The following is a 6,713-nucleotide window of genomic DNA, read 5'->3' on the forward strand; positions in this document are numbered from 1 at the left end:
TCATGTGCCGTTTTTGGTATGTTTGGATAGGTTTATATGAACTTACCAGACCACTTTATTAGGTACACCTTACTAGTACCAGGTTGGACCCCCTTTTGCCTTTAGAACTGCTTTAATCCTTCGTGACATAGCTTCAACAAGGTACTGAAAATATTCCTCAGAGATTTTGGTCCATATTAACATGATAGCATTACTAAGATGCGGCAGATTTCATGATGCAAATCTTCCGTTTTACCACATCCCAAAAGTGCTCTATTGAATCAAGTCCGGTGACTGTGGAGGCTGTTTGAGTACAGTGAACTCATTGTCATTTTCAAGAAACCAGTCTGAGATAATAAGCACTATATGACATGGCGCGTTCTCCACCTGGGAAGTGTCCATTAGAAGAAGGGTCCACTGTGGTCATAAAGATATTCTGTGGCATAGACATGATGCTTATGGGCCAAAAGTCACTTAAATCATCTTTCTTTCCCATTCTGATGCTCGGTTTAAACTGCAGCAGATTATCTTGACCATGTCTACATGCCTAAATGCGTTGAGTTGCTGACGTGATTGGCTGATTAGACATTTACGTTAACGAGCAATTGGACAGATATGCCTAATAAAGTGGCCAGTGAGTGAACGTGTGTGTATAAATATGTATAGTTTTAGGAATATATATATAGTTTTAGGACAACTTTGAGGAAGGTTTGAAAGTCATGATGATCCAGTTCAAATGTGGACAACTGTATACACATAAACTGAACCCTAGACCCTCCTTTTCAAAAATCTGCTAGTTTCTGCTTATTTTAAACTAGTAATTTAACTAATAATTAAACTTTCTGCTAAACTGTAATCTGTGTAATTTACAGTAACCATTATATTCAAAATAGTAGCTATATTCTGATAAGTTATTACTGCTGCCAATTAGCTAAGCATGATAACCAACCAGTTATAATAGAGCATTACAAAAAAGAACTTTAAAGCCTACATACAGTACTGGCAGAAGAAAAAAAGGCTAAATGCAAGCTATGAATAAATGACATCACAGTTGCATAACTTCAGTGTCACCACATGAATCTTTCAAAAACTCTTCAGTCTTTAATATAAAAAGTATACTCTGTAGGTTTGAGACAAAATACATTTTAAGGGCATGACTAAGTATAAATGAAACAGATTTGCTAGTTTTGTGATTATCACTTGAAAATAAAGGTTCCACCATGATAATTTCTGGGAGGAGATCTTGTGCATCAACCTTATTTGAGTGGGCGCAGTCATTGTAGCTAATTCACTTCCATTAATTTTTAATCATAAAAAAACTTATGCTGCTTGATGTTACAAACTGTTTTTGTCTAATTATATTATATTTATTGTTATGAATTATCATAAACTTGCTTTGTAGAGTAAGTAGTTTGAACATTCACAACCATTTTTTATTCACTTCTCAGTCATTTCCCTATACAGTACGCAAATGAATCGGAAGTTCTAAGGGTGCTTTCACATCTGTACTTTGCTTTATTTGGTTCAGACCAAGGGCAATAAATAATACAATGTTGCATTGTCTGCCGTCTATGTGTCGTTTTCTCACCGCACTGGTTGCTTTGGTCCGAACCAGTTGAAAAGAACCAAAATGCAGTCATCTGACAATACCCACATCACTCATTGGCCAGATGTAGTTGAACATATTTCCTAAACTGCTTTTCGATTGGTCAAAATTCACATGTGGGAAAATACCAATGAATTCCCGCAAGTAAACAAACCGGCATACACAAAATGTGCTTTTGACTATGCAGCTACGACTGCGCTGGCTGATTGTATCCCTGCTCAAAGTATACTATATAGTTTGAACACATCACTTTAGTCAAACTATACATTTTGAGAATAAAGCGCGGCTGCAGCTGGAAAACAATGTTTTAAAGCAGGGATGTCAAACTCAATTCCTTGAGGGCCGCAGCCCTGCACAGTTTAGTTCCAACCCAAATTAAACACACCTGATCAAACTAATTGAGTCCTTCAGGCTTGTTTGAAACGTACAGATAAGTGTGTTGGAGCAGGGTTGCAACTAAACTGTGCAAGGCTGCGGCCCTCCAGGAATTGAGTTTGACATCTATGTTTTAAAGCATTACAAACAGCGAAGGTGCATCGTTAGTCACTTCAGGAGGAGGCGTGAACTAACTTAGCTAAACTGCGACTTGGTTGTGTTAAAGAAATATTACCAACGATCCATCAGGTAATGTTTTCCCCTCTCTCTCGCTGTCTCTTACTCTCTCTCTCTCTCTCTCTCTCTCTCTCTCTCTCTCTCTCTCTCTCTGTTGGTGAAGTGCTGTTAACAAATATTTTTCCTCCACATTCCATAATGCACAGCGCATCTGCCTACACCAGCTCCAGAGTTCGTTTGAAAGCGTACGCTTTTTTGGTCGGCTTTTTTTGCAATTGCTACATTCACACCTGCCCAAACAAACTCTAGTGCGATTCAACTGAACCAAACAAGGCAGGTGTGAAAGCACCCTCAAATAATTGCAGAATTTATAGTATTGCAGCATAAGGTGAATAAGAAGTTTTTTGTTAAAGTGTAAAAAATATTTTAAAGAAACCATTTTATTGTTGCACTATAAAGAACCTTTTGTTTAAAGGAACAATTCAGAGGAAGTTAAAGATTATTCATGGAGCTTTCAATGCTGATGAAAGACCTCTATTTTTCAGAGTGTGATCCCATTACTCACATGTTAGCAACTTCCTTTTTCAAGACATAAGGGATAAATTGTGCAAAAAAAAAAACTTGACTGCAGATCTTGTTTAAAGAATTTAAGAAAAGACATGTTTAAAAAAAAAATCAATCATTAACTTTGACTCAATGGAAGCAGAAGTGTTCAAATGAAAGCTCTTCTCTACAGTGTGGTCTATCTGCCATCCCTGTAGCACTCTTTAAAAGACTAGTTTCTCAGATCATCAGGTTTGCTCTTTTATGCAGACATAGCAGGAAAATGGCAGTACTATTTTAGGCAAAACTTACATTTCGGTGGGAATAATGTTCAACGCTGCATGTCATGATAATTGAGTAATTGAATAAGTATTATTCACATGGCGACAGGGACATGGTTCTCTCTAAGTGGCCTACATATAACAAGCAACTAGTAATAGTTGGATTTTAGGTTTTGTCATTAATTTAAATAATAGCCAGAACTATTAAAAAAAAGCATATACTGTAGCATAAAGCCTATCTAGCCTCATGAGGACTAAACTGATTCAAGTAAGCAATACCACAGGGACAGAAATAGCCAGATCTACACTTAATGGTTGGCTATTATTCAGTAAGTGGCCTTTATGGTTAGTGGATACGGCTTTTTTCTTTGAATTCAAGCCAATGATTAGATGCGTCCACTATTTAATGGCACTTTTCAACCTGGATAAGTGCATTCGCTACCTTAGCAGAATTCAGGGTTGATTCCCTGTGGTTTTCAATGACATGACAAATTTGGACTTAAAGTGCTTGTTGCCCATTTGGTGGATATTATTTCACACAGTTGCTGTGATGCAGTGTCTGTATTGCAATGCTGATTAAGGCTGTAATGAGCAGAATAGAGGAAAATAAGTGGACCTCTTAAACCTAAGCTGAAATATAAACATGCGCAATTAAAATGTCCCAGCTGATTACAAAATTACTGGTTACAGTGAGTATTTTAAATTGACCTTAAATACATATACTAGTCAAAGAAGAGTGGTCCAACTTTGGTGTATGCATCAAAATAAATGTACAAATTGAATTAGTAATTTCATATCCATAATATATTAAATGAAAATTTCTGCTTTAATGCTGCTAATAACTTTTGTCAAGTTAAAATGCCAAAACAAAAATGAAATGAAATCACTAATTTATTAGACCAGTTTGGATGTACATCAAAATTTAAAGGTTACATAAAACATAACATATATCATATGATTAACTGAACAATAAGGTTTAATAGATGGCATTATTCAATGCATTAGCTTAAGAAATTAATATGATCACACAAAAAGGTTTATTAGCATTTCATAACATGAAATAATAATGAACAATTCTTGTACAGCATTTATTAATTATAATTCAACACCTACTAATGCATTATTAAAATCCAAATTGACGCTTGTTGACTTGAGCTAATGCACCATGAGTTAACTTAAAATAACAATGAACTTTATTTTTGTAAGGATGGGTGAGGCCCAATCCCAATTCTATTTTTGTAACCTTTCCCTTTTCCCTTGGCCTTTAAAACCAAGGGTGAAGGGGAAGGGATTTAAACTTTATAATTTACCCCTAAGAATTGGGACACCACTCAACATATGTCATCGCGATCTCTTGCTTCATATGAGATCAACGATTTAGACTGCTGTAGTTATTCCAGTTGTGTTATTTTTAGGTATTTATCTTCAGGAAATGACTAAAGGCATATATTATGTTATCATAACGATATAATGTGGCAATAAGATCGTAATACTGTGCATTTAACACAGTGGCCATGTTCATCTATGCAAACACACTAAAAACAACATTACATTATAGCAGACACTGTAAATAGCCCATTCCCAGCACTAGACTTTTCTTAAAGGTTTTTTAAGCGTCATCGAGTCTTAGAATGTTGTGCGACTACTATACAACAGTTATAATTATGGATCATAGATCGCGCAGTTTAGCGGTTTTCATTTTAACTTTTTTTTTAAACATGACAGTAAAACCCGAACGCGGTTATGAATATACTAAATGTGCTTGTTTTTTTGTAAAAATTCGTAAAATGACAAAAATACTAATTTGTAGATCTCCTTACTTCCGGGTGCTGCGATCCTGCTGTAATGGCTGGCGAATTCTGGGAAATTTTCTTAGCCTTTGGTTTCGAGTGTGGTCCTAAAAAATCTTTGTTTAAAGGGGTATTCACCCCTTCCCCTTAGCCCTACGCCATTAAGCTAAAGAGAATAGGGACTCCCCTCGTTTTGCACGTTCATGTGAAGGGGTATAGGGATGTCCCAATTAAGGGGAAGGGGAAGGGCTAAGGGGTAGAATTAGATTGGGCCTAAATCTCCCATAATTTTAGATCCCAAGAACTATTACCAATTTTAGCTAAAGAAGAAAGAGGCAAGATCAGGAGAATTGTCATGCAGTTAAACAGTAAACTTTCTGATCTTAGCAGAAAATCAGTTAGAAAACCAGTTGTTAAACTGTTTTGATCATGCATCCTGAGCCATTTTTTCTGCCCTCGACTTTACCTTCTCCACCAGAGCAGCTCACTCACATATAATATAATGATGGATTTTAATGCAAAGTTTCTTTATATATGAGCAAGCATGGGGCAGCCTAATCAAGGAAATTAGTTTACAGTTATATCCTCTATCTAAGAACTGGCGAGGTTGTGTCTGTGAGCAGATGTAACTGGCCAGCACACAGTACTGGCTCTAAGCAACTTTGGGTAAACGATAATGAAGACGATTAAATGAAAAGAGATGTTTAAAATATAGTGAAATTTCTAAACTCATTCCTCATTTATGAATGTGATCAGTTTCTTATTAAGAACACGTTTGAATTTTAATGATTACTTGAGATTGGAGTCAGATTAAATTTGGAGCTTGAAACGAATTAAAATAAATTTGTCACAACTCCACTTTCACAAAGGCACAAGATCGCAGGAATTATCAACACACATTTATTTTTTTAACACTCACTGGAAACACTTAAACATCGACACATAGGAATCTTAGAGTGAAGACAACAAGAATGAGATTTAGCACCAGAAAAAGGACTGAACCAAACACAGGGGTATAAATACACGGGACATCATTGAACTAATTACACACAGAGGTGAGACACAGGTGGAACACTAACAAACGGCGAGAAAACAGAACAAAGGGATCACATGATACAAACAGAAGCACATGGGGAAATCAAATAACACAAACACAGAGCACATGAAACAACAATAACACAGACCCTGACAAAATTCTAACAAATAAAAATCTTTATTTTTAGATTTGCTAAAAGACTTACACACGTTTAACCTTCACTCATGCTGTTAGTTCCATCATTGGACTAATAGATGGACTCTTAGATTGTCATTAACTAACTAGATAATTCGAAACAATTTAAGAGGATACAACCAAATTCAGTATTATTGCTGATGTTACAGTTACTCCTAAAATGAATCAACACATGGTAACATTATTGTGAGGATATACAATGTAAGAAAAGCTGCGCGGACTTCTTAAGAACACATCGTTACAATGAAAAGGTATAACACACCCCCCATCTGTTCTGGTTGTGAAAAAATTAGAAGCGCTCTTAGCGGATGAAGTCAATTATAAACTCCATCCATCAAGCTGCCATTTTCTCCCAAGCACTAGAAACTCTGAGGTGAACAATTGATTGAAGCATCCACATAAACATCCCCCCTTAATAGAATTGTCTTTTAAATGCAATATTCTAAATAATATACTCCACTTGTATTATGCCTAGGTTTAAATATGTTGATGGACAGTGTTTGAACAAGCATATATGGCGAGCAAAAGAGCTGGAACAAACTCGTTTTGGGAGGGAGCAATCGCTCAGAACTATGATAATAGGATGATGTTAGGAAATAGATTGTATTTATTTTGTACTGTGGAACGAAAGATGCTTAATCGCTCATGAAAAGGTGAGAAATGAGCACTGTTTTGCTTACAGTGCATCTGATGAAATGATGTGGGTGCTCGAGCTCTGCTGTGCTATCGCT

Source organism: Danio rerio, chromosome 17, assembly GCF_052040795.2.
Source record: "Danio rerio strain M-AB ecotype USA chromosome 17, GRCz13ab, whole genome shotgun sequence".
NCBI classification, from domain to species: domain Eukaryota; kingdom Metazoa; phylum Chordata; class Actinopteri; order Cypriniformes; family Danionidae; genus Danio; species Danio rerio.